The sequence below is a fragment of the Gossypium raimondii genome, chromosome 3, assembly GCF_025698545.1.
Source record: "Gossypium raimondii isolate GPD5lz chromosome 3, ASM2569854v1, whole genome shotgun sequence".
Classification (NCBI taxonomy): Eukaryota; Viridiplantae; Streptophyta; class Magnoliopsida; order Malvales; family Malvaceae; genus Gossypium; species Gossypium raimondii.
Window position 1 is genome coordinate 25,025,378 of NC_068567.1, and position 11,079 is coordinate 25,036,456.

Genomic DNA, 11,079 nt, shown 5'->3' on the forward strand with positions numbered 1-11,079 from the left:
GAAATTCAATAATATAATGAACAACAAAGATTATATTGATTAATTCAAAATTTTCTCCAACCTCGTTCTTTTACATATATTATATTATGACTTTAATTAGGTTTTAACTCATTTGAGAAATTACCAAAAGCTTAGTATTTTCATAAAATAAAGAATACAAGTTTAAGAATATTTTTATCCTTTTACATACAATTTAAAAAAATGTGTATAATAAGATTTAAACCTAAAATCTCAAAATCCTTCTTCCTTTAACTTTATAATTTCAATCAAATTTTATTTTTATATTAATTTTTTATAAATATATTTATAAAATTTTCACTCAATCATGAAATTGTTATAATCTAATATTTATAATGAGTTTGCATTGTAGAACTTCTACCATAAAAAAGCAAAGCTAGACTGAAATCGTCCTATCAAGAGTCTCTATAGTTCATGTGTTCCTGTGGAAGAGAGAATCTCGATAATTGGAACACATGAAGGTGGGGTTGTTTTCATTTCTCAAATCTTACAGGGCGTTTGGTTCAGTGTATTACCTAATACAATACAGGCCGAATACGTGCACAGATTACATGACGCCTAATCCGCGCTTGGTTCATTGTAATAGGCATTACGGCGTAAACCAATCCTCGACCTAATCCCCTTTTTCACGCTTTTGTAATCCCTTCCCAAATCCTGTAATACCTATTACGTCCGCCTTCCGTCCCCCCTCTCTGTTTTACCCTCCTCCCTACCCGACCCTCTCCTATTCATCCTCAAAATTTCTCCTTCCATCTCCCACCGTTTTTGTTTATTATTCTGTCCTCATCGTTTCTTCAGTCTCTGTCTCCTCCCATTTCCTCCCAACCCTATATGCAACTCTCTACTACTCTTCAATATTTTCACAAAATTGGAAATACCTGATAGCTGAATCCATTGAAAAAAGAGTGAAGCGTTTTTCGGGTCATCACCTCTAATCCAAGATCGGGTGAGTTTTATTTCGGACCCAAATTAATCTGCCAATTCTTTGTTCGACAATCTTTTATAAAATTGTATTGCATTAGTATGAATCTTTACTCTTCAGTAGTTGCTGTTGAAATTGCTATTGGATTTTATTCATTGTTGCTTATTCACCTCTAATCCAAGATCGGGTGATTTTTATTTCGGACCCAAATAAATCTGGCAATTCTTTGTTCGACACTCTTTTATCAAATTGTTAAGATTTGTGCATTATTATGAATATTTTTACTCTTCAAGAGTTTCGTTGAAATTGTAAGATTATTGTGTATATGGATGCACTGGTGTTAAAGTCGATTTCATTGGGGTATTTGATGGTGATTTCATATAAATTTGGTGCGGTGTAATTTATAAATCCTGATTTTTTTGCTGACCAACATCAAAACGTTTAAAGCATATACTTCTAAAAATCATATTTCCATTTTCGCATGACAAATTTTGCATTCATGAAGCTTCTTTCTCTTTTCTTTTGCAGCCAAAGATGGCACATTATTTCAATTTTTTTTGTTTTGTTAAAGTAACCAGTAATTCAGTAATTTCAGAGAGAGTAGATATCTTGTTCATAATTTGTCAAATTCACAAACACTCTGCAAGCAGATATGAGAAAACTGGTGAAGTCCATGAAAATCAAAGAGAAGCTTTTGTTGTATTTGTGAAAATTCAGAGGAGTATTGCTTTGTTGTTTATTTGTTTATGATGCGTTGTTTTTTTTTAATTTCTTGTATATCAAGAGCCTCTTGCATGCTAACCTTGTAGTTAGATTGTTCATTTGGTTTAAAAAGAAACTACGATCTTGCTAGAGTGACCTCGAAAAGAAAGAAATTTTCACTTTCAAGTATGCATTCTAATTGCGCTTCCTTCCTTCATGTTTTATGAAGCTTTCTTTTACTTTTGCAATGATATGTTATTGTATTTATTCCATTGGTTGAACATATACTGCTTTTATAAATGAATAACTTTCATTCAAGATATCTTAACCAAAAAATTGCCTAGATTGTATCGATATTTTTCGTGATCTGCTTTGCGTTGTCTTTGTCTGTATGTCGGAGGGGTTAGGCAGGTTTGGTTGGAAGAAGAGGAAAAGAATACATCTGTTTTTAACAAATGAGTGCTTGTTTAATATTACTAGTCTCTTTCCCCACACTTACGTACGGGTTACTCATATTTTATATTGTGAGGGTTACATTTCTAAAATTATGGTATCTACTCTGATTTCATTAGTTAAGGTCAGAATGGATAGAATAAGTTACCTTGTTTTAATTCATTGATTTAGTATATGTTTTTTTTTTGTCAAATATGATATATGTATGTGTCTATATGCCTGCCTGCCTTTTTTGGTCATGTTATTGTTGATGCTATGAACTAGAACTAGAAATTTTTGGTCATGTTTGATGATTGCATATCTAAAGCAAATTCAGTTTCTCCTACATTCTTTAGCCAAATCATTGGCTGAATTAGCTTATCAATTGTTGTTGTTTCTTTTTATTTTAGGTTTGATTGAGAAATTATGAGCATCAAATCACTTTTGAAGTATATTAGAATCTTTTTGCTCGGTTGATGATACATATGCATGCATTGTGTTGTTTGGTAATGGGGATGAATGTGGGGGAATTAGAGGCCAGTGGTTTGTTATGTATTAACTGAGTGCAACTTAGTACATGTAGGATGTTAGGTACTGAATTTAGATAATATGGTTGGTTTTATGGTTGTGCCATGACTGCTTCCAGCGTTCTTGTAATTCATATAAGAAAAAGGGTTTAAGCTTCTCATACTGTAATGAAAAGAGGACACTGCTTCCAAAAGCTTGGCAATTGGGAACTATTTGTTGGGAACTATTTGTTGTTAATATTTTTAGTATATTTGATATACTATATTTAGCTATACCATAATTATTTTTTTAAAAAAAAAAGGTTGATCCGAGCACTTTTTGCATTACAGGTTCTTTGTTCCAACACTTCCACATCGCATTCGTCCCCCATTTGCTCATTACAGGTTAGTTTTCCATTGGTATTCATGGTTTTGTTTGTATGTTTTCCCTGATTCCATGGCTGTATTAGGTGCCTCAGCAGCTTCTGGTGTTTCCCAAATGAATATGGTTATGGTTAATTTCTTTAGTAGCTTCTGTAGCAGCTTCTGTTGTTTGTATTTTTGTAATGCTCATTAAAGCTTGTTGAATTATGGTTATGGTTATTGCTGCATAATTATTGTTCTTTTTTGAATTTAAAATAGGTTATATGTTTTTACTAATAGGTAACATTTTTTTTAAAGAGCATTATGCCTACAAATAATGGGCTTCAAATCACAAATATTTGTACATGTAAATACAATACTGTTAATAATAAATTTGTTACCTATAAATGAGATTAAAGTTATATATTTTTTACAAAATGAAATTACCATTTAAAATGTTATAAAAGTTTTATTAAAACTTAGATTTCATTATTAAACTAAATCTTCAATCTTCATTTTATTTATTTTGAAATTAGAAAACATTAACTAAACTAATCTTCAATTAAAAATTAATCAATGATCAAACTTAGAACATGCTTTATTAGATCTTAAATTTCATTATACTAAATTTTATTTAAATTTAAATTTAAATGTCCAAACTATAATGTTCAAACATTGAACATGCTTTAAGTAACTAATCAATATATTTATACGATATCATTTTAGGTCAATTAATTTGGGTGATTTTAATTAAATTTATTAGATTTCATTATACATAATACACGTTATTTAAAACAAATGTTAATTGATTCAAAACATTACCTAATTCTATCTTAAATTTTAAGTTGATTGCATCATACATAAAGCTTGTCTCATTCATAATATGATTTCCTTTTAATACATGTAACATGAATGTGAGCTACAACAAATAAGAAAAACCAAGTTAATTTCTTGTGGATACATCATGTGAAGCCTTTGAATTAAATGGAAGAAGTACAAGCGGTGAAAAGATTTTAATATTAACTATGAATTAGATTAAAGTTATATATTTTTTGCTTCGTGTGTTCTAAATTTGTGCTGTTTTTTTTATTTGATAATGTGTAATTGCAACTTCAATTCTTTGATAGTGTGTTCTAAATTTAAATTGTTGCAAGAATGGCTCAAATCGCCTTTAATTGCACAAACCGTGAGGCGAAAAGAATTAGTGTTGTTTGTGACAATATGGTTGGAAATCAGAGAATCGCGATTTGGTTCTTATTTAGAATGGGTGCCATCCTTAGATTACATAGACCAAGGATTAGGTCCTATACCGTAGATTTTTATGCAAAACGGGATTATGTGAAGAGGCTTGTATATGCTAGTGACGAGACTCAGATTGAACAAGTTAGGATGAATAGAGTGCCTTTTGAAACTATGTGAGATGTTAGAATCGATAGGGGGATTGAAGTCGACAAGGTTCATGCTTGTTGACGAGCAAGTAGCAATGTTTTTACATATCATCTCCCATCACCTGAAAAATCGGGTTATCAAGCATCACTTTAGAAGGTCCGGAAGCTGTTAGCGAGCATTTCATAGTGTTTTAAATGTTGTCATACGCTTGCAAGATGTGTTATTTAAAAAACCGGAGCCAATTACAGCCGATTCTTCTGACACAAGGTGGAAATGGTTTAAGGTATTAGACTGAGTTTTATATATAGCTTCAACAACATTAACTTGATTTAGATTTAAATTAGTATTCTAACTCAAGGTTTTATATCATGTCATAATAGAATTGCTTAGGTGCTCTTGATGGAACCCACATCAAGATTAGGGTTCCAACAGTTGATAAACCTAGATATCGGACGAAAAGGTGACATAGCAACAAATATGCTAGGTGTTTGTACACCTGAGATGCAATTTGTTTATGTTCTTCCTGGTTGGGAAGGTTCAGTTGCTGATGGACGGGTTCTTCGAGATGCCATTAGTAGAAGACATGGATTAAAAGTTCCTCATGGTAAAGTGTATAGTTAGAGGACTTTGATTTATTCATTAAGATCAAACTTTGTGTGCTGAATTAATCATTTTTTAATATGAAACTTATTTTATAGGTTGTTATTATCTAGTTGATGCTGGATACACAAATTGCGAGGGATTTCTTGCACCATTTAGAGGACAGCGATATCATTTGAACGAGTGGCGTTAGGGTTATCAGCCAAGTTCTCCGCAAGAGTTTTTTAATATGAAACATGCCTCAGCACGTAATGTCATTGAAAGATGCTTTGGCTTATTAAAACTTAGATGGGGAATACTTAGGAGTCCATCGTTCTATCCTGTAAGGGTGCACAATAGAATTATTATTGCATGTTGTTTGCTCCATAATTTTATTGGAACCCATATGAGTAGTGATCCCATTGAAGCGGAGGTGGGAGAAGGATTACCTACTAATGTGGTGGATGACGATGAACCGAATATCACAAATATTCATCCATCGGATGCTTGGGCTACTTGGAGGATGGAACTAGCCACCCAAATGTTCGATGAATGGCAAGCATCTAGAAATTAGTTAGGTTTAGGGACAAATTGAGTTTGAATTGATTTGTTGATGTTATTTTATGTATCTAGTTTATGAAACTTTGGTGGTCTTTGATACAAATTTTGTATTGTACTAAACTTTGTTGAATTATAATTTAATTATCTTTTCATTCAGCATGTGTTATAAATTTAAATTTAGTATTGAACTACCGATATAATATTATAAACTGTTAACCTTTTGATTCATGATATTCAAAATAGTAAAATAATGTTAATTTGTTTTTTTCTTAAGAACAATATGTCGTGTTCCACCAACGGTGCTTCTTCTCAAGCTTCTCGAGGAGCAAAAGAAAATGGGTTCCGAAGAGGATGCACCTTGGTTTCTTGCATGGTGGATTTGCACAATGTAGGAACATTTAATGTCGATACGGATTCAAAGCGGTTATTTGAACGAGCTAGAGAAAATGCTAGAAAAGGCTTTACCAACAGCAATGTTGAAGGCGAAACCAAACATTGAATCCGGATTAGGTGCCTAAACGGAATGGTCATCGCTCACGACATGCTTAATGGCCAAAACAACAGTGGTTTTGGTTGGGACGAGCATAGGCAGCTCGTTGTTGCTGAAGATGCAGTTTGGGAATCCTATGTAAAGGTAAAATGTATTTCAAGTATTTATTTATTTTTTTACAAATCTTATAACTAATATGATTTCCTCATTTTTTTTAGAGTCACAAAGAAGCCTCTCAGTTCAGACATCGTACTTTCCCTTACTACAACCAGCTTACTGCGATATACGCAAGAGACCGGGCGACTGGGAAGACGCTCAAACAGCTGCTGATGTTCTTGAGGAAATACATGCTGAGGATGAACGTACTACAGATATGAATGAAGAGAGAAACACATTCTATGAGTGCGGTGACACGTGTTTAGACGACATGGATGTCTCGCATGCAGATCCGCGAGGAGATAGAGACCAAGGGGTTCATCATCTTCAAACAAGAGAAAGAAGAAATCGATGCTCGTGATAATGTGTATGCTTCATTTGAGGAGGTTGCCACCTTGTTGGGGAAAAATCGAGATTATTGGCGATAGAATCAGTATGAGTATTGCCTCCGAGGTGGTAGTTCAGCAGAAGTCTGAAGAAAAGATGGAAGAGAATGCTTCAAATTTATATTCAGCCTTATGGTCAATTGAAGGTTTAACCGATGATCAGCGGTATGATGCTTTGAGTAAAATTCCCGATCATCCAACTCAAATGATCGTTTTCTTCAGTTTACCTTCTGTTGCCCGATTGGAATGGATCAGAAGATTTCTTTCTCACCATTAAATATCAATGTTCAAACTTTTTGATGTTGTATAACTTTTGAACATATGGATTATGATGTACAATGCAAATTTTCATCTAACTTTTTCTTAGTATAAGTTAATTATGTTTATGCATAATATAACTTTCAAGTTATATATTTAATAATAATTATGTTAATTTATATTTTACAGTATCATATATTATGATTTGAGTAAATTAATATAAGAATATTAATTATTAAGAATTTTATTAAATTATATTGTTCAATTAAAATATATTTAATCATATATTATGTTAATTTATATTTTACAATTATCATATATTATGATTTTAGTAAATTAATATAAAGAATATTAATTATTAAGAATTTTATTAAATTATATAGTTTAATTAAAATTTATTTAATAATAATTATGTTAATTTATATTTTACAAGATCATATATTATGATTTGAGTAAATTAATATAAAGAATATTAATTATTAAGAATTTTTTAAATTATATAGTTTAATTAAAATTTATTTAATAATAAATTATGTTAATTTATATTTTACAGTATCATATATTATGATTTGAGTAAATTAATATAAAGAATATTAATTATTAAGAATTTTATTAAATTATATAGTTTAATTAAAATTTATTTAATAATAATTATGTTAATTTATATTTTACAAGATCATATATTATGATTTCAAGAAATTAATATAAAGAATATTAATTATTAAGAATTTTTTAAATTATATATTTTAATTAAAATATATTTAATAATAATTATGTTTAAATATGATTAAATTATTTATTATTGATAATAATAATCTTATTAAAATTTAAATAACAATAACAATAATCATTTACCAAAACAAATTTATGCTAAGGGTATTCTAGTCATTTTAGTTTTTTCCATTATGCTATTACACCTCTATTCCATTCAACCAAACACAAGATTACATTACGCCTCTATTCCATTACATTCAACCAAACAGTGGATTAGCTATTACACCTCTAATCCAATACACCTCTAATCCCAATACACCTCTAATCCAATACACCTCTAATCCAATACAGCGAACCAAACGCACCCTTAATGTTTAAGTATCATATTGTTGTTTGTATTATAATAATCACAAGGGAAGGTTTTGACTTGTAAGTGATGGATTAGCCCTAGACAATCTCCACTTAAAAAAGTCAAACTGGTTCAGATTTACTTTTTATTATTTAATTCCTCATAAGAAAAACAGCTGTAATGTAATTTTTTTATTTAAGCATTTATTTATTTTTGTTAAAGTAATAATTTAAAGTTTTATTCCGTTATCTATTTAGGTACTAATCATTAACTTCCGTTCAAAAATTTCTGAATCAATTAAATTATTTCGTGTGATATTTTTAGTTAAAATAATTTTTTGAAATTATCATTAAGTAAAAATAAAATAAATTAAAAAATTTCATTTTCTCTTTCCTAAAACCTTAGGAATCTAAATGGTAAAACTTGCATAGTTTGGGTATTTATTTACTTTAATAAGTCTTATTTAATTTTTATTATTATTTAAGTCAAGTTGGTATCACGAGTCAACCAGCACCAACTCGACTAGGAAAATTAAGAAAATGTCCTTCCTAATTAAAATAAGTTATATTATTCAAAGATATTTTAGTTTTTATTAAAAACAAGAAAAATTTGTTTGTGATTGAATTTAAACTCATGCTATTTACATCAATAAAACATTAATTTTACCACTAAACCAAATGGTATTATGCATATTTTATTGCCTCCAACAATAGTGTATATTGATAATATTGTTGATTAAGTTGGTGTCACAAGTCAACTTGACATTATCTTAAGATTGATGGCAACACTATGATAAACAATTATAGTGCATTTAGTACTCTTAATACGATGTATTTACGTATTTAAATTTTATTTTATTCATAATTTAATCTATTTTATTTTAATAACGTGCATATTTCATGTGTTTTTATTAATTATTTTCAAACCATACATTTCATTATTTATTGTATGTTTCTTTTTGGTAAAAAGAAACACTCAAGAAACAAGAGAATTTTATATACTTTTCATTGAACATACATTTTATTGAATAAACAAAGTTGTATTTATATAGAAAATTGTAACAAAAAGATAGCAACAAAATAAAAAAAAAAAACAAAATCAAATTTAAATTTAAATTTTGAAAAGAAATATTGTTGCAATCGCATATCTTTTACTAGTTCCTAGCTGATTCTTAGGCATAACTTTCAACACTCCTCATACATTGCAACCCTCCATTTTCATGTTCTACAGCTTTAACAAAACTGGTTGGTTCAAAAACAACTACATTACACTTTTGATAAATATCAGAAAGTGTCTTTATGCCTCTAATTGGAAGATCATCAATGTCTTCATCAAAATACTGTTGACATGACTCATCCCAGTTCCACTTCTCTATTTCCAAAAACTTGACATCTCTTCTTACCACAATTTTATTAGTATGTCACAAGTAGATCTTATAAGCTTTTGAAGTGTTCTATATCCAATAAAACTCCTTGGTTCTGACTATTTATCCAACTTGTCTCTTTTCACTTAGGGAACGTAAGAGAAACACAAACAACCAAAAGTCTTTAAATTCATTAGAAACGGTTTATAACCAAACTAAGCTTCAATGGTGTACGCTTCTTCAATGCTTTTGTTGGCAATCTGTTTAGCAAAAATACTATTGTATATAATGTTTCAGCTAAAAAATTTCTTGGCAACCCTTTCTCATGCAAAAGGCATCTTGTCATCTTTAATATTATTTTATCCTTTCTCTCCACAACCCCATTTTGTTGTGGAGTGTACGGTGCAGTGAGCTAATGATCAATATGTAAAATCCCAAATTTTTGTTTTAAATTTTGTTAAATTATTTTAAGAATGAGTAATTGGCTTGATGGTTAAGAGAAAATAATGAGAGAGTGCAATTGGTTTAAAGACTCAAGTTCAATTCCTTTCCTTGCAAAATGACTAAATTTTTGCTAATGTTCCCCTCCTCCTATTTTTGTGTCGCCTAGCCTAGTTAACATAGGTATAAATGCAAAATTTTTAACTAATGTTAAGCCTTTTTTCATATTTTCTTTAGCTATAGTCATCCAACCCCTTTTCCTTCTCTCAAATTCTCTCGTTTTTGCTTCTTTTCTCCTTCATTGTGTTGCCCCCAACAACCTCTATTGTGCCGCTCCTTCTCTTCTCAATGTAAGTGTTGTTCTTCCTCTCATTTCTCTTATTTCTTTTGTTTCCAATTTTAAGCTATTGTTTTGATGAGACCTCATATTTTTTTTGTTCAAATGAACCCCTCTTTTAAACCGCCTCAAAACACCCTTAGAGCCATCGCCGTTGGTGGTGTTTTTCGCCCTTTAGATCCCCTTTGTTGGTTGTCATTGCAAGCCATTAATTGTTATTTTGTGCTGCTATTTCCAGACTTCTTTTCCTTTTTTTTCAAGTCTAACAAAAGTCCCTAACCAGCCTTTAAATTCCCCTTTTGGTGCTAAACAAAAAAACAACCCATTGTTGAGCCGATTGTGGTGGTGTGTCATCCCTTAAATCACCATTATGGGGTTGTCATTTTTCTTCTTTTTGCCACCCCTATCCAGTAAGATTAATGTCATTATTCCTATTTTCTAATCAGCCTTCGATCTTGTCCGTTATAGATGTGTTCGATCTCATTCGTTCGACAACTCAGATCTAGTAAAATGGAAAGTGTAAGTGCGGTTGTTGCAAATAACTACATAGTATTGTTTTCGTTAAAAGGGGATTCTATGACTGATTGTTTTAGGGCTCATAATTGGTTTTAAGTTACTAATGTTCAATAATATTTTGGTTGTAGAAACTATTTTGAACATCCCGAATCAACAATGAAGTCGGATTCTGTTTGCACCCTCGTATCGCATCAAATCAATTTAAGTTTCCTTATTAAATTGACACTGGAAATTTGTTGGTGTAACACTGATTGGGCTGAAACCTTAGGAGGGTGTTTCAAGGCTGGTTTAATAGTATTTTAATGTGTTAAATATTGTAATTTGGTTTTAGGCACGTTTAAGGTTTAAGGGTGGAAGCGCGAGCTTTGTGGATTAGTGTTGCAAACTTGTTATTTTAAAGTGTGGGTCCTAACTTTGTTTGATTGATTGTAAAATCTTAGTATAATATATAAATTGGTATTAAAAAATTACTGGTTGGGCATGGCCGAATGGCCTAAATAGTGAATTGAAAGGTGCCGAGTAAGGTACGCTACGAGTCTTATTGAGTTTTCATGGATGCAAAGTTGACATGTCAGACTGATTGACTACACGCTTGAT